This window comes from Gossypium hirsutum, chromosome D04, assembly GCF_007990345.1.
Source record: "Gossypium hirsutum isolate 1008001.06 chromosome D04, Gossypium_hirsutum_v2.1, whole genome shotgun sequence".
NCBI classification, from domain to species: Eukaryota; Viridiplantae; Streptophyta; class Magnoliopsida; order Malvales; family Malvaceae; genus Gossypium; species Gossypium hirsutum.
Window position 1 is genome coordinate 11,197,900 of NC_053440.1, and position 19,196 is coordinate 11,217,095.

Sequence of the window (19,196 nt, forward strand, 5' to 3'; positions counted from 1 at the left end):
GTAGTTGATGCCTTCAGACATCAGTGACAATAATTTTATTTAGGGTAAACTACTAAAATAGTCACTCTTGTTTACCTTAGTTTACATTTTAGTCACTTATGTTTGAATTGTTACATTTTAGTCACTTACATTATCTTATCGCATTGTAATCGTTAATTGTCGTGTTAACAGTGTAACGTTAAGCTGATGTGGCATGTTAAATTGTCATTTCAAATAAAAATTTTAGGTTAATTTATACAATAGTCTCCCATATTTTTCGTTTTAAGCACTTAAAATTTTTTTTATGTTCTTTTAATTTTCCTTTATTTTTCATTTTGTTCTGCTTCTCACCTTGTTTTCCTCCCTTTTACCTTTCCTTTAATGTAGTTGTTCTATTTTTTTTCATTTATTAAAACTAGTTGCTATACTTTTATTTTTTGAATAATTTAATTTTTTTTAAGTGAGGCAGGCTTGTGAACTAGTTTTAACAAATGAAAAACATAGAAAAACTACATTAAAAGAGGGGGAAATAGAAGAGAATAGTAATTAATGGCTCAGTGACTAAAATGTTACAGCACGATAATGTAAGTGACTAAAACGTAACATTTCAAACATAAATGAGTAAAATATAATTTGAGACAAATAAAAGTGACTATTTTGACAGTTTATCCTTTTATTTATTTATATATTTTGATTTCAATGCTTAAACCAATTATATGCCGTCAAAATATAACTTGTGCCAGATTCTAAGATACAACTCAAAAGTAAAATTTGTCCTTAAGCAAACTAACTCGATAAAATTGGTATCTCTCTCTCTCTCTCTTACTAAATGGAGTAATTTTATGTTTAATATTATATTTTTTATCATCTAAATAAAGTGAAAAAAAATTGTAAACTTAAATTAGTTATAAAAATAAAGTAAGAATTAAATTATAAATTAATTAAATATCAAATTAATTTAACTAATTCAGCACTAATTTAAATAAAATAACTAAAAATCTATTCTTAGAAAAAGTATTGAGAGATTCAACCTAATATTCATAAGCATTATATTAGAGTTATTTCTCTTTTATTTTAGTAGGATTTTAGTTGATTTGGTAGGTGAGTAGTAGTAGGTTTTAAAATTTTATTTAATTTATGTTTTTAATTAATTATATATATTTTAAATTAGATTTATTTTTTATGCTTCTTACCTAATGTAGAAGGATAGTTTGATATATGATGTTAAGGCAATTCTCCGCCTTAATGAGTGCTAGAAGACAAAAGCGGAAAGTTTGTTAATTGGAGGGGTGTTAGTACTTGAACAATTTTTTAGAGTTGCGAATATAAAATATAAAAAGAGACCTAGCATCAAGAATCAATGGATTTCATTGAGACGACCAAGTTTCTCCATCGATTTTTTTTCTTGTTTTTATTTCAAAATCTTTTTCAATTCTTCCATGAACTAAAATCTCTTTTCTAAGATTGCAATGTATTCCATGTTTAGTTAATTGAATATTTTTTCCACATCTCTTTATTTTTAGTAGAGATTTGATTATTTATTCATTCTTGCTCTTTATTTATAATAGTTGGCCAGCAATTAATCTAACAAACTTAACGAAATTGAAAAATGACTTTTCTTTTTAGGTCTTGAATGAATAGCTCTTTATCTAAACTAGATGGGTCAATTCCTTATCTATAATTAGGATAAAAATATACCTGATTATCTTGGTAGCAATAATTGGTGTTTGTTCTTAATCAATTTGGTCTAAATTATTGACATAGAAATATTGCTCAATAATTAGGTTAAATTAGTTCTTTAATTGCTTGGAAAAGAATTAAGGGAATTTTAGTTTCTCAGGTTAGTAATCAATTCTATTAGGATAAATTGGGTGGAGGTAGAACAATTAACTAATACATTAGATGAAATTGTAATCCTAGGTTTTTATTATTGATTGACTATTTTGTTTTAACTTGCTTTGCCTGTTTTTGTTTATTCGATTAGTTGAAAAATCATATTATCAATTTATTTGGATAAGTATTAAGAATAAAATTTGAATATTCAACAATAACTAGCGGCAACAACAACTAAGATGTGAAGATGTGGGCAATACTAGATGGACTGATGCTAGCTTAGGATAAAGGGCTCCAAAAAGTTAGGGTGGACATGAATAATATGGTGATAGTCCAGATGTTATCTTGGAACTATATTGGATGTAGCAATTTCAATATAATCAAAAGCATTGACGATCTTAGGCGATCGAACTTAGGCATATCTACTGGAAAGCAAATCGAGCAGTTGACTTTATGGCCTTTATCTTAATCAGTGCACAAGGACTATACATGTTTGACCAACCACCTTCAGAAATGCAATGTATACTTACAAGCAATGTTAGGGGAATTACATTTGAGAAAAATTATGCAATGTAATTATGTCAGTGTTATTGAGCTTGACTCTCTTCTTTTACAAAAGAAAATGTAAGTAAATGTAATGAAATCAACATATTAGAAGTCATACGATTATGATACATCATGAATATGATTAATCATGGTGCATGTCTTGCATTCACATAATCATTCAGTGATGTATATCAACAATACATATTCAAATATTAATTTGATTAATTTTATGCTCAAATGAAAAAAAGAGTTGAATTATTTAATTACTTTTTTTAGAATAGTAATAGTGATACCAACATTAAGATTATTAACATTATAACTTTAATTCAAACTAAAACAAGAATTATTAATTAATTAGTTGTAAGCGATGGATAGAAAAAGGCAACGATTACTTAATTTTTAGTTATCTATTATGTATTTATATAGTTATGTTAGATTTGACAATGCAAAGACCAAAATAAATGCATGTTTCATGTTGTTTGTTTAAAACAATTATGTCATGCCCAAAACTAATGGTACACACAAGTATCCAAACTTCATTATAAATTTGATTTGCAACTCTTTCTTTCCTTCTTCCATTAATCTTCTAATTATCCCTTTACTTAACTCTTCTTAGTTCACTATCCCTTCTACTTCTTTTATTACATCAACTACAACAATAATAACATCATTCAACATGGAACCTTTTCAATCTCTTTTTCTCATAACTTTTGCTTTACTGCTAAGTGCCTCCCATGTTGATCCAAACTTATTTCAAGATATATGTGTTGTCGATCTTTCTTCAGGTATTGTCGGCATTATACGCTAATATTCTCTTATATATATGTCATTTCTTTTTGCCATTTACCATAATAATTAACTTCTTATTTATTATTATTTATGTATACTCAAAAAAAAGTATAAACATGGGCTTTTAGATACAACATTAGCTATATTTTTTTTGTTAAATACTTGTATACATAATAGGTATTATGTGTCAATGTAAACATGAGTGAAAGTGAATGGGTTCCCTTGCAAGAAACCTTCAACTATAAGAGCATGTAACAACTAGATTTATAGTTGGTATCGAAAACTGCAATTTTAATATCGAATTTTGTAAATCAAGTCAATAAAATTATGAATAGAATAATTTATTTATTTAGTATTAAAATATATTAGTGGACGGTCAAGTTATTAAATCAAGAAAATTGTTAGTTATAGTATAAGGACTAAATTGTAAAAGTGCAATCACTAAGTGCAAGTTATATTATTGTGATGGTTGGTTGATCCATCTATCCGTCCTGAGTGTAACACCCCAAACCCAGCCTAGACGTTATGGCCGATTCTGGCGATGTCACATAGAAGTGTTTTTCGAAATAAAAATATTAGTTGTCGTCAAAAACCTCTTACCTATATCACCTATTGACAATATCTTATGTTAATTCCAGGACGTGTCGTTCATTTTCAAAACGTTATTCATAAAGTTATTCTCTTTCAAAATGTTATTAATTTTCAAAACGTCACTTATTGTGGAAGCTTTTTAAAACAGTTGTGTATTTGAGTGAATTTTGTTAAAACGTTTGGTTCTTTTTGAAAACTCGATTATCCCTACTACTAGCAGTTATAAATCAAAACAATAAAAATTCCAAATTAAAAATATAAATCCAAAGAGGCCATGATACAGTAAAAACCCCAACATAAAATTAAAATCAAAATTAAGCACTTAAATGGAATGAAGTAGGTCATGTGGCCATCGCTAAGTCCTCCGCCGCACAGATCCTCTTATGACTGGGGATTACCTGTACAGATAAATTAAAAGGGTGAATTTACGAAAATTCAATGTGTAATCCCATAAACAAGCAGACAGAAAGCAATCACAATCTGGGCCTAAGCCCTTTTTCAGTATCAGATCCATTCAGTACAGGTGCAATCATGCATTGGGCCTTGGCCCATTACAGTATCAGTAATCAGTACAGTATCAATTATGCGATCACAAAATCCTACTCAGCCAGCCTCTACACTCCATGTCTGCCCAACCCTACACTCCATGTAGGGATATAATCAACCCACCCATCCTTATACTCCAAGTAGCACTGAATGCGGCACTATATAGCATTATGCAGTTGAACTGCCAGGAAGTTAGGCTCGAAGCCTTTCAGTACACTTCCTCCGATCAATATAAACCCATCCCCATGCTATGCATCATACAACCATGTCATGTCAAATCATAGTATCATACATGCATTCAGTACAATTTTACAACATGCTCAATATACAATCATAAATATATATATCGTACATGGAAATAATAGTCATTTAGTCAATTAGGGGTCTAGGTAAACTTATCGAGCCTACAGTAGGTCCACAGTCGACTCGGGCGACCCGTAAAACCTTATCAATAAAACAGTAAAAATGGGCCTACAAGCCCATGATATTCACCTGTGTGACCCACATGGCCCAAATTGGTCTTGGCCGTGTAGATCACATGGCCTGGCCAAAAATCCCACACGCACGTGTGGGCCCACACGCTTGTGTGGCCTATACGACCCAATTCGGTCCAACCTGTGTATCGTAAACGGCCAACCTCGTTGATCAAATGCTCATGTTCGATCACACAACCAACCACACGGACGGCCACACACCTGTACGGCGTCGACAACCTTACTTTTTGGCTTTTCGCCATTTTCCGTTTACAGTGTTACGGTCACACACACCTGGTTTCGAATCGAAGCTAAAGCCACCACGGGCACTCCAGAACCTATTATTGACCAATATTTCACTCAATTAGTCACTTAAACGATCGAATTAAACTTAACCCCAAAATAGAAAAGTCATCTTCCAAGCGGAAAAACCCTTACCCCCAATTAATAACTTAAAAACCAAAATTTTATAGCACCATTATCATTTACCGAATGAGTGTGACTCTATGTTGCACAATATGATGATTTGAAAACAAAGTTAAAAAGGGAAAGGAAGGGAAAATGTGGATTTAAGACCCCCAGCACACTGACACCCCACTTAACCACCAGACCAACAGGCCCATTCTGACATAATTTACCAACATAAATGTATAAGCCTACTGATTAGAGATAGGGGTTTATTCATTTAAATGAAAATTCCCAAGCTAAAGCTGGGACCTCTCAAACACTTCCCAGAACACTTAACCACTGAAGTAGATACACAGTTGTGTCACAAACATACAAAAAAATATATATGAGATTTTAGGGTGTTACAACTCTACCCCCTAAAAGAAAATTTCTACCTTGAAATTTTACCTGATCAGAATAGATTGGGATACTGCTGACGCATCGCATCCTCAGGCTCCTACGTGGCCTCCTCAGTTCTATGATTATGCCAGAGAACTTTAACCAGTGGGATGGATTTTTTTAGAACCTTTACATCTCGCTCCAATATCTGCACTAGCTCCTCTTCAAAGGTCAGATCTGGCCTTACCTCAATCTTCTTAACATGAACAATATGCGTGGGATCAGAGCGATAGTGCCTTAACATTAAAACGTAGAAAACGTCGTGAATTCGGTCCAACTCTGGAGGTAGCTCTAACTAGTAAGCAACTGATCCCACTCGCTTAAGCACAAGGTAAGATCCAATAAATCTAGGGCTCAACTTGCCATTGCAACCAAATCTCAGTACCTTCTTTCACGGCGAGACCTTGAGAAAAACGAAGTCCCCCATCGAATACTCAATCTCTCGACGCTTCAAATCCGCATAGGATTTTTGTCTGTCTGATGGCGCCTTCAGTCAGTCTCGAATAAACCTAACATTATCCTCAGTATCAAAAACTAGTTCAGGGCCCAGAACACGCCGCTCACCCAACTCAGTCTAACATGAAGGTGTACGACACCTATGACCATATAATGCCTCGTAGGGTGCCATCTGAATGCTAGACTGATAGCTGTTGTTATAAGCAAATTCTGCTAGCGATAGGTAATCCTCTCAACTACCTCGAAAGTCAATGACACAACTCCTCAACATATCCTCTAGTATCTGAATCACCCTCTCAGATTGACCATCTGTTTGAGGATGAAACATAGTACTGAAGTTCAACATTGTACCCAGAGCTTCATGTAGCTTATTCCAAAATCGAGAAGTGAAGTGAAGATCCCTATTAGATATGATTAAAATCAGTACCCCATGCAGTCTCATTATCTCAAACACATACAATTTAGCCAGCTTCTGCAGAGAGTAGTGAGTACGAATCGGAATAAAATAGGCGAACTTGGTCAATCGATCCACGATGACCCATACATAATCCTTTTTAGTGGGTGTGAGGGGTAACCCACTAACGAAATCCATAGTTACACGCTCTCACTTCCAAAGCAAAATCTTGACTGGCTGCAGCAATCCCGAAGGTAACTGATGTTCAGCCTTAACCTACTAGCATGTTAGACACTTAGCCACAAATTCGATAACCTCTCGCTTAAGACCTGACCACCAGTATAAATTACAAAGGTCTCTGTACATCTTATTTTTTCCAGGATGTATAACATAGGGGCTACTGTGCGCCTCTCTCAGTATCGACTGCCTTAATTGAGTGTCTTTCAATATACAGATTCTCTCACGGAAACAGAGTACCCCTTCGCTATTTAGTCTAAAATCTACAGTATTCCCACTCTCAATTTGTCAGAAGCGAAGACCCAAAGATTCGTCCTCCAACTGTTTACCTTTAATCTGCTATATCAACGTCGGTTTAACTTGAAAATCGGCCAACAAACTACCATCATCAAAAAAATGAGGCGAGCAAACATCTTTCTCAAATCAGCCACTGCCCTACAAATTAGTGCGTTGGCCACCACATTAGCCTTACCAGGGTGGTATTCAATTGTACAGTTGTAATCCTTAGCAGCTCAATCTATCTAGCTGCCTAAGATTCAGCTCCTTTTGAGTGACGAGATACTTGAGGCTCTTGTGATCCGTGTAGATGATACACCTTTCACCATAGGTAATGCCTCCAAATTTTCAATGCGAACACCACTGCAGCCAACTCTAGGTCATGCGTCGGATAATTCGCCTCATGAGTCTTAAGCTGACGAGACGCATACGCTACCACCTTACACTCTTGCATCAACACACATCCCAAACCATGTGATGCATCGCTGTAGACAGTAAACTCTTTTTTAGACTCTGGCTGTATCAAAATAGGGGCCTCAGCCAGTACAGTTTTGATCTTCTTAAAGCTCTCTTGCTGCGCATCAGACCCTTATGTAGCAGCTTAGTCAAGGGTGCTGCAATTAGTGAAAAACCCTCTACAAGTTGTCGATAATACCCTACCAGTCCCAGAAAACTGCGAATCTCAAATACAGTCTTAGGCTGTTTCCAATCCAACATCACCTCAATCTTTTAAGGATCGACCCTAATCCCCTCAGCAGGAACCACATGACCCAAAAATGTTACTTTATGTAACCAGAACTCACATTTATTGAACTTGACGTACAGTTGTTTCTCTAGTAAAACCTGTAGAACCACTTTGAGGTGTTCATCGTGCTCATCCTCAGTCTTTGAGTACACCAGTATGTCGTTAATAAAAACCACCACGAACTGATCCAGATAGGGCTGGAACACTCGGTTCATTAGGTCCATGAAAGCTACTGGTGCATTCGTTAGTCCAAATGGCATCACTAAGAACTTGTAATGACCGTATCGAGTCCTAAATGCTATCTTGTATACATCAGTCTTCTTAACCCTCAACTGATGATATCTTAATTAGAGGTCAATCTTAGAGAAAACTGAAGCCCCTCGGAACTGATCAAATAGATCATCTATCCTCGGAAAGGGATACTTATTCTTGATTGTCAACTTGTTCAATTGTCAATAGTTAATACACATACGTATAGATTCATCCTTCTTTTTCACGAACAGAACCGGTGCTCCCCGCGGAGACACACTAGGACAGATGAACCCACGATCCATTAACTTTTGAATTTGAGCCTTAAGCTCCACAATCTCTTTCGGTGCCATTCTATAGGGAGCGATGGACATCGGAGCTGTACTAGGAAGAAGCTCAATCCCGAAATCTACTTCACAATTCGAAGGTAACCCAGATAGCTCTTCAAAAAATACGCCCAAAAAGTCCTTAACCGTCCTAATATCCTTAATCGAAGAACCCCTAGAATCAAAAACACTGATGTAGGCTAGATACGCCTCACATCCCTTAGGAACCAACTTTTCTGCCCTTAATGCAGAAATCACATTCAATAAGTAGTTCTGACGTTACCCAATTACGACTACCTCACTGTCCTCCTCAGTTCTCAGTACAAACCTTTTTGTGGTACAATCTAAGCTCACTTGGTGTTTAACCAACCAGTCCATTCCCAGTATCAGATCAAACTCTTTAAAAGGCAGTTCCATCAGATCAGCCAGAAAAATAGCCCCTTGAACCTCTAAAGGAACGTCTCTAAACAACTTATTTACCTTTACTGATTGTCCCAGCGGACTTAGTACAGTCACCTCACTCGTTGTGCTCTCAACCAAGATACCCAAATTCTCAGACACAATACTAGCTATATAGGAGTGAGTGGATCCTATATTTATCAGTATAGTATAAAGTACATTATAAATAAAGAACGTACCCATGATAACGTGTGAAGCATCTTCATCCTCTCGGTGACGTACAGCATAAACTAGAGCCGGCTGCCTCGCCTCAGTATGACCAGCACCTCTGCCCGGTACTCTTTGACCTCGGCCAACCCATTACTAAATCTAGTTTGACCACAGCCTCTCGGTGGCTACTGAACTATTCTCGGTGGTGGTGCAATATCGGTACCCGAAGCTTGCATCAAATCAGACCTCCGCGGACACTCTCTAATATGGTGCTCTAATGAACAGCATCTCAAACAAGCCCTAGTTCTTTTCCAACACTCGCCCTGATGACGTCTACCATGGTCAGTATACAACGGCTATCCAGTAGCAGCAATGGGAGCCCCAACTCTGATCGGCCCATCAATTCTAACCTTTTTTTAGGCTTCTGAATGGAACTCGAGGGCTCCGAATCCCTCTCATTCCTACCTCTCTCTCTGTCACAGTTATGGCGCTCAGTGCGCTTCACTTCCTCAGTGATCTTCTCTTTATCAACCAGTGTAGCAAAATCTCGCCCCCTCTATAGAACTATCAGAACCCTCAGATTATCCTTGGTGCCATCCTCAAAGTGAACACATAACTCGTACTCAATCACCACCATACCACGCGCATAACGGCTTAGTCGTAAAAACTCGGCCTCATACTCGGCCACTAATCTGTCTTCTAAGTCAGATTTAAGAACTCTCTCCTACGGGAATCTACATAGCTGACCCCCACATATTTCCCCTAGATAGCGGTCTTAAAGAACTCTCAGGTCAGTCGATCGGGCTGAGTGCCCTCCTTAATAGTGAGCCACCACTGATAAGCCTCATCACGTAGTAGTGATACAACACTCTTCAACTTCTGCTCAGAGGTGCAGTCCAGGTCGTCCATAATCCTCTCCATGGCCTCAATCCAATATTCTACCACATTAGGGGCAACTCAAGCAATACTCCTGAAAAGCTAAGCTCCGCTAGACCGGAGTTGTTTCGTAACTGACCCACGGCCTCTAGCTCCAGTATTGGGTCCAACGACCCTCTCTAGAATCCTTAACATGGCTTGAGACAATGCGCCATCCTCAGCCGCACGATCATGAGACCCAGTCTCGATCACGGGTGAAGCCAGTGTCTCACTTGTATCCAAATTAGGCAAGTTGCCAGAAAATGAAGACCCAGCTCGGGCACCTCTACGGCCTCTACCACGTCCTTTTCTACTCCGTCCGCGAGTACCTCTTGTGCTCAATGTCTATTTGTGTTAATCTGTATTTACAATTTTATGCATCAGTTTACAGTTCCAATGTTTATTAACAGATGTTTTATGAAAACAATATCAGAAGTGTAACGTTTGTTTTCGTACAATGCAATGTCTATCAGTGTCTATCAGTTTTACTACAGTATCAGTATACACTAATTTGAGTGTTTTTAGTACAGTCTATCTATAGTAGTCTCAGTATATACTACGTATAGCAGTTTCAGGATATACTATCAAAAACAGTTTCAAAAAACTTACTAGATCAGCGCCGGAAACTCAATCTACCACACTTTCAGTAAAAACATTTAGAATTAAGTTATCAGAAATAACGTCCTAAAAACCCATATCCACAGCTGAGTTTTACAACTTGGCTCTGATACCACTAAATGTAACACCTCAAACCCGACCTATGATGTCACATGGAAGTGTTTTTCAAAATAAAAAATAATTTATCGTCAAAAACCTTTTACCTATATCACCTTTTGACAGTATCTTATGTTAATTCTAGGACGTGTTGTTCATTTTCAAAACGTAATTCATAAAGTTATTCTCTTTTAAAATGTTATTAATTTTCAAAACGTCACTTATTGCGGAAGCTTTTTAAAACAGTTGTGTATTTGAGTGAATTTTGTTAAAACGTTTGGTTCTTTTTGAAACTCGATTATCCCTACTATTAATAGTTATAAATCAAAACAATAAAAATCTCAAATTAAAAATATAAATCCAAAGAGGCTATGATACAGTAAAAACCCCAGCATAAAATCAAAATCAAAATTAAGCACTTAAATGGAATGAAGTAGGTCGTGTGGCCACCGCTGAGCCTTTGTCGCACCGATCCTCTTATGACTGGGGATTACTTGTACAGGTAAATTAGAAGGGTGAGTTTATGAAAACTCAATGTGTAATCCCATATACAAGCAGACAGAAATCAATCATAATCTGGGCCTAAGCCCTTTTTCAGTATCAGATCCAGTTTCAGTTAGGGCCTTAGCCCATTCTGTATAGGTAATCAGTACAGTATCAGTTATGCGATCACAAAATCCTACTCAGACAGCCTCCATATTCCATCTCCGTCCAACCTTACACTCTATGTGGGGATATAATCAACCCACCCATCCCTATACTCCAAGTAGCACCGAATACGGCACTATACAGTATTATGCAATTGAACTGCCAGTAAGTTAGGCTCGAAGCCTTTCAGTACAATTCCTCCGATCAATATAAACCCATCCCCACGCTACGCATCATAAAATCATGTCATGTCATGTCAAATCATAGTATTATACATGCATTAAGTACAATTTTATAGCATGTTCAATATACAGACATAAATATATATATATCGTACATTGAAATAATAGTCATTTAGCAAATTAGGGGTCTAGGTAAGCTTATTGACCTTATAGTAGGTCCAAAGTCGACTCGGGTGACCCGTGCAACCTTATCAATAAAACAGTGAAAATGAGCCTACATGCCCATGATATTCACCCGTATGGGCCCACATGCCCTTGTGGCCCACATGGCCTAAATTGGTCTTAGCCGTGTAGATCACATGATCTGACCCAAAAATCCCACATGCCCGTGTGGCCCACACAACCCAATTCGGTTCGGCCTGTGTATCACACACAACCAGCCTCGTTGATCAAACGCTCATGTTCGACCACACGGCCAACCACATAGACAGCCATACGCCCGTGTGGCATCAACAGCCTCACTTTTCAGTTTTTCATCATTTTTCATTTACAGTGTTACGGTTACACGCACCTGGTTTCGAATCGAAGCTAAAGACATCTCGAGCACTCCAGAACCTATTATTGACGAACATTTCGCTCAATTAGTCAATTAAATAATCGAATTAAACTTAACCCTAAAATAGAAAAGTCATATTCCAAGCGAAAAAACCATTACCTTATTAACTACGGACGCTTCCCTCTATAACTTGGCACTAGCACAACCCCTCACACCAAATTTTCTGCTGTTAACACAGTTAAACAAAGGTTCCCCAATTAATAACTTAAAAACTAAAATTTTATAACACCATTATCACTTACCGAATGAGTGTGACTCTATGTTTCACAATATGACGATCTGAAAACAAAGTTGAAAAGGGAAATGAAGAAAAATGGTGGATTCAAGACCTCCAGCACACTGACACCCCATTTAACCACTAGACCAGCAGGCCCATTCTAACATATTTTACCAACATATATTTATAAGCCTACTGATTAGAAATTGGGGTTTATTCATTTAAGAACAAAAATTTTCCCAAGCTAAGGGCTTGAACTTGGGACCTCTCAAACACTTCCCAGAACACTTAACCACTGAAGCAGATAAACAGTTGTGTCACAAACATACGAAAAAATATATAAGAGATTTTAGGGCATTACATTGAGTCCGTGTTATGTTAATAGGGATTATTAGATATGTAAATTGATAAATAATAATGAATATTGAATGATGATGTTGAATTTGTATATCAACATTATAGCATAGATAATAGCATGTGAAAGACCATGTGATATAGTTGTTACAAGCCTTACGACCCGATACGATTATAATACGAATTAATGGATTTGAGTAGAAATGAAAAAGGTAAAATGGCTTATATGTTATGTCTAACTTTGCATGTAATTGAGATAGAATAATAGATGAATTCAAATGTTGATATATGACATGATAATAAGCATAAAACATGATATTGAATACATGAGACAAGAAATGTAAACATGATTTATATTATAGTTTAATTTCATATTAAATGTATTTGGTTTTTTTGTTTTTAATTGATTATTGTTTTAAATCATGTTAGCACTACTACACCCTATTGCTTAGTGTAAGGTTTTGTTTGTTCTATGTGCAGGTCTCGGTTAAGAGCTTAGTAGACTTGAGCTTAAGCATCTAATTTCTCCAAAATCAATTCAAAAGACATCTCAATCTTTTTGTAAGTGTTTTGAGTTTTGTGGCATGTACCTAGGTTAGTTAGCATGCTCTCAAGTTAATATTTGGTACTTTTTGCATTATGACTTAAAAAGTTTTTAAGGTTAAGTTTTATCACTTAATTTGTGATTATCTATGCTTGTTTATGTAAGTTTGAATGTGTTAATTAGTAGATTAAGTTTTAATGTTTTGGATGCTATGATATAATGATGTTTGATTGTGGTTACATGTGTTAAATTGGTGGTTTTGTATTGGTGTAGTATTTGGATATGTTTTAGGTACAATTAGGTAAGGTTTGAATGTTTGAAATTGTGCAATTTTTTTTTGCCATTTGACCATTAAGTCTCGAGATAGAAAGAAAATGTCTTGAGACTATTGAAACTTATTTTATTTAAATTTTGCATTCAATAACTTGAGGTCTTGAGGCATATTTGTATAGTCTTGAAATAATTGATCCTAGGTCACGAGACAAGTGACCTTTGTCTCGAGATAGAAGAACATCAAAGATAAGTAGAATTTTTCTGCTTTAGGTCTCGAGACAGGAATCCCTTGTCTTGAGATAATCAAACATTGAAGAAAAAAATAGGAAAATAGGGGAGGTTAGTCTCGAGACATAATGTGTAGTGCCTCGAGACATGCTAACTTCAAAGCTAAAAATCCCTAAATAATTTATGACCTATTTCGAGACATAGGGATCATTGTCTTTGCTCGAGACATGAATTTGAAATTTGAGCAAATAATTTCTTCTTTGTTGGTTTGCCGAACCAAGCGTCCTAAACAACACTATGGGGTTGCTTGTCGTAGTGGCTAATGTGGAAAAAATCCCATGTCTCAACACCCTTCTTGTCACCATGTCTCACATTCACTATTCCCCAAGTGGGGTCAACCCTGCTCACACCCACCCTTGAGCAATAGAAATAGTGTTTGTTTTAGAAGGCGAGCTAGAGGTTAGCTTCTTAACTACATCTAACATGTTTATATCAAAGCTGATAAAAAAGGGTGAAATATTTTTGTTCCCTAAAGGATTGTTTCATTTCCATAAGAACATTGGGAGGATGCCTGCTGCTGTTATTACTACCTTTAATAGCAAAAATTTGGGAACACAATCTATTGTATCCACCTTATTTGTAGCCATGCCAACAATTCCTATTGATTTATTGAGCAAGGAATTCCAAATTGATACCAACGAAGTTGAGAAAATCAAGTTGAAATTGAAACCTAAAAATTAGACTAAATTAAGCTAATATTTGTTGTTTATATTAAGAATTAAACAAGGAGCACAAAGTTGTGATTTGATCTAAAACTACAAGCTTTGTTTTCTTTGTTAATAACCAAGAAAATGTTGCTATAAATGGATTTACTTGACTTGATTTGATTGCAAACAAACCATGTTGCACTAAATGTGACATTTTAGTTGGTATAAAAGGAGTAGCATATACTATTATATGTTTTTGCTTATCTTAAGAACTAAACTATATGAAAAAAAATTGTGATTGTATATAAATTACATGATTTTTTTTATTTATTAAAAATATTTATCATGCTTCAATAACTAATTTCTCATATGTTCCAACTGAATACTAAATACTAAATACTAATAGATTGAAATTTTAGTTTTAGGATTTTTCCATGACGTTCTTGGAATAGTACCACACTAAGACATCGAAAATTTTAGGGTGGCATGCAATCTACCATTACAATAATGGATAATTGAAGCATCAAAGTTGTCTACAATTGTTACATTCAATCTCCCAATATCCTCACTTTACATAAAAAATAGCTCTCCAAGAAATGCTCAAGTAAAAGAGTATTAAAATACATAATATCAAGGTAACAAAACCAAATAAAACACTCTAAAAAAGCGCACCAAATGTGCAATTTCAACAGCATATAAATAGGCCCTAAAATACTATGCATAGTATATTTATGCAACACCATACATCAGATCTAGAAGACGATCAAATATAAGGCATGCATCTATCACTAGAGTAACTCAAAATAAGCGTAGAAAAAATCATATTTATACAATTATGAATTTCACACAACACTACAAGAAAGTCATTTACTAATAATTAAACATCCGTTAGTAAATACCTAAAAATCTGTTGGTATAGCATGTTGAACCCTATACCAACAAGAAAACATGTTGCCCAAACAAAAATGTCACCATCAAGTAACGTTAGCCATTGCATTGGATGCTTACAATCAATGCGAGTGAGTATCTAACTTAGATAGCCCACATACGATATTCTTGGGTCAAATATGATCAAATAAGAGACCAGGTTATGATTTCTAGGCAAAAATATCAAAATACAAAGCCATGTCTTGAGACATGTCAGGTCATGTCTCAAGACATGCCTCCCATGTTTTAGGATTTTAGATTTTATGTTTTATGTCTTAAGACAATAGGTCTGATAAGTGCTAAAACTAACATGTTTTAACCTCGTTCTTAATGCATTCCTGGATGATGATTCAATGTTAATTGTGAATTTTATTCTCTTAATTCTTTAAATTCATGTTTTAATACTTAATAGAGAACTTGGGAGCAAAAAGAGTGAAAAACGAAGCGTTGGAGCAAGTTGCAGGAGCCACACAGGTTGAACCATTCCATATGGCCGTGTGACCCACATGAGTGAGTTGTAGGCTGTGTCGATTTCGTAGAATTGTGCACTGAACAACGAGAAATTAAAATTTTTAGGTTTTTTGGGCATTCTAAGACATATATATGACAAAAATAAGAAGATATGAGAGATCTGTCAGAGAATATTCAAGAAAACAACTAGAAAAACACCATTGAAGAAGATTTCCGTCAAGATTAAAAATTCCTAGTTAGTTTCTTAAGAAGTTATCATGAATTTCTTTGTTTTTTTCGGTTTAACTGTATCTTAGATGTTTTTGTTTTCAAGCAAAAATTAATTTTCTAAAGTACTTAGGGAAGATGAACCCTATGATGAATTATGTTGTTTGATCTTTATTTTAAGCAATAAATACTTAATTCTTATTCTCAATTATCTGTGCTTAATTCTTGGTTTGATATTTCTAGATTATTAATCCATGTTTGATGTGCTTAAATCGGTGGTTGAATAGACCTTGTTTAAGAGCAGATATTGCATAGTTGAGTGGAGTTGCATGCAATCCTAGAAATAGGATGACATAAATCTCCCACATTAGAGTCAAATCTAATAGGGAAATCCATAGCACGAGTTAATGCGATAATAGGGGTTTTAATTACAAAGAAATTTCAACTAGTCAACCTAGATTCAGTTGCTGTTATGCATGAAAGAGATATTTACATAATTTAGGGATTTCTACGGGTCAAGATACCAAGTAAAGAAATTGTGTAATTTAAATTGATAGTGACACATGAAATCTAGGCGGCTTCTTTCCTGGGTATTGTTTTGTTTCTTGGTTATCAATCGATTATTTTTCTGTTTTGTTCTATACTATGTTCGTTAGTTAATTAATTTAGTTAATTTTAGTTTTTAGTCAATTACTCTAATTATTTGGTTAAATAATAGAAAAATGGCAATTACTACTACTTTTAGTCTTCATGGGAACGATATCTTTGCTCATCGTAGCTATACTACTAATTGATAGGTGAACTTTCATTATTCAAATTTTTAGTTAATTTTGCAACGCATTAGGATCCATATATTAAAACATTGCACCTTATATCTCGAGACAAACTGTAATACCCCGAAAATTTTTACAGTAAGACTATTTTTGATATAGTAAGGAAATAAAGTGACAAAAAGGAGAATTTTGAGTTATGACAACATTGGGAAGTATATTATGACATATTAATTCAAGAAATGATTAAATTGCAAAAGTGAGAAAAGTTTTGTTACCCAATAGTAAATACTCAAAATTTGAGGGGTTAAAATGTAAATATGAAAAATTTAAAGGATCAATAGTGTAAATATTTTAAGGGTGGAATAATCTAAAAACTAAGGAAAATGGATGAAGTGGGAGCAAATTGAATAGATGAAGAATTATGAGGGACTAAATCGTAATTTTACCAAATTAAGTGATGAATCAAGGATGGAATTTTAAAAGATCTAAAGGGCAAAATGGTCAATTAGAAGAGAGAGAAATCTAGAAAATAATAATGATGTTGGAGATATTTTAGATTAAATAAATATTAATTTATTATATTTTCATTTGATTTTTTTTCTTAATGATATTTTATTATTTTATTTAGTGTATATATAAGTGGAAAGAAAGATGGAAGCCACCATCCCACCATTTTTCCATGCATCAACGTGAGAAGAAGAGAGAAAGAAAGAAAGTTTTGCTTTCTTTACTATTTGGTCCTCTCACTAAAAATTCACCATTTTCACTTAGAATTCAAAGAAATTTCCATAGCCACCAAAAGGGAAAATTGATAAGGAGACTAGGGGGAGCTAGAATATCAAGTTAAATTCAAGAAATAGAGGCTGGATGAGAGAGAAAATCAAGTTAAAGATTGAAATCAATAGAGCAAGGTAAGAACATCAAGATTTCAATATATTTTTGAGTTTGATATTATTGAAAAAGTATGAAATTGATGTTAATGTAGGGTTTTATTATATATGGTTCTATGTTCTTGATATGTTAGTGAAGAAAAAGAAGAGAAAGTGATGGGAAATACTATAGAGAAAGGGAATAAGGGTGTTATAAATTTAGTAATCAACATTTTGCACTAAAACAAATTTGGACAGCAACAGTAAGTTAACTTTGAAATTCAACATAAATAATGGAAATTTAATTATAGGATGAAAAAATATGGAATTAAATATTTTGAGTCTAGTTTCTCATAAAAGAAACGGTGTAATCAATGGAATTGTAACTTATGAGATATAATAAATTTTGTGAGACAAGGTCAGAATGAATTTGGGTTCCCCTGTTCTGTTTTTGGAAAATCATTAAAAATTGTAAAAAAATCATAAGTCTATTTTTAAAAGGAACAAATTTGAACATCATTAAAATCTTGTCGAAAGAGATAATTAATTTTTTGTGAAGAAGGGTCGAAACTGTCAGACAGCAGAACAAGGATAAATTTAAAGAATAAACTGTACTTATTGGCTAAACCAAAAATTCTGAAAATTTTATGGTAAGAATATATGTGAGTCTAGTTTTAGATAAAATTTACGGATATCAATTCGGAGTTTTTTAGCTTAATATATAATTACTTTAGTGACTATGACTCAAGTGAACAACTTGTTATGAGTAAACAAGTAAATAGTAGTAATATATATATCAAGGATGTGGAATGGAGTGGAGGAGGAAAAATAATATATGTGAATATTCTTCTAATATGAATTTATTTTAAAATAGCTAATTTACATGTTTTAGGTTCAGAGACTAAATCGAATAAAAGTAAAATTTTAGGGGTAATTTTGTAAAAATATAAAAAATGACCAAATTGCATGAAATGAATTGTTTTATCATTTAAATTAATAAATTGAATGAAATATTAATTTAGATCAAGATTTTGGTGGAAATTCGAGAAAAATGGAAAATTATCAAAATGTCCCTAAATTTTGATATTTCTGCAATTTAGCCCGGTAAGTTCGTGTAACTTGAATTATATTCTTAAATGCTTGAAATGTATGTTATTGATGTGAATATGATTTGAATGTTCATTGTATGAAAATTGATGAAACATTGATATATTTGGTAAAAAGGAAAAAAAATCTCGATTGAATGGAAGGAAAATTCGATGGATCTCTGAAAAGGAATTGAAGGTAAAAAGGATCTAGCCCGGACGGGTGATCCTATCCTGATATAGCCCTCCCAAAGAATATGTGTGAAAAATATCTAGCCCGGACTGGTGATCTTGATATAGCCCTCCCGAAGAATATGTGGAAAATGGATTTAGCTCGGACGGGTAATCCCGACAATACTCTATGAGTTTATATTACAGGGGATTTAGCCTGGACTGGTAATCTCGCTGTAAGAAATGAGGTTCGCGGGAGTGTGCTCTCTTGCAGGGGATTTAGCCTGGACTGGCAATCCCGCTGTAAGAAATGAGGTTCGCGGGAGTGTTCTCTCTGAATTGGAAGATGTGCGCACATAAATATGACTTGACGGGCCCGAATTTGTATACTAAAGTGCAC

The 19,196-nt window shown here is 34.7% G+C and overlaps 1 pseudogene; it reads left to right on the top strand.

The window, feature by feature from the left end:
- Window positions 1-12,728: 12,728 nt before the first annotated feature.
- LOC107926014 (germin-like protein subfamily 2 member 2) lies at window positions 12,729-14,327 on the top strand (annotated as a pseudogene).
- The last annotated feature ends 4,869 nt before the right edge of the window (window positions 14,328-19,196 follow it).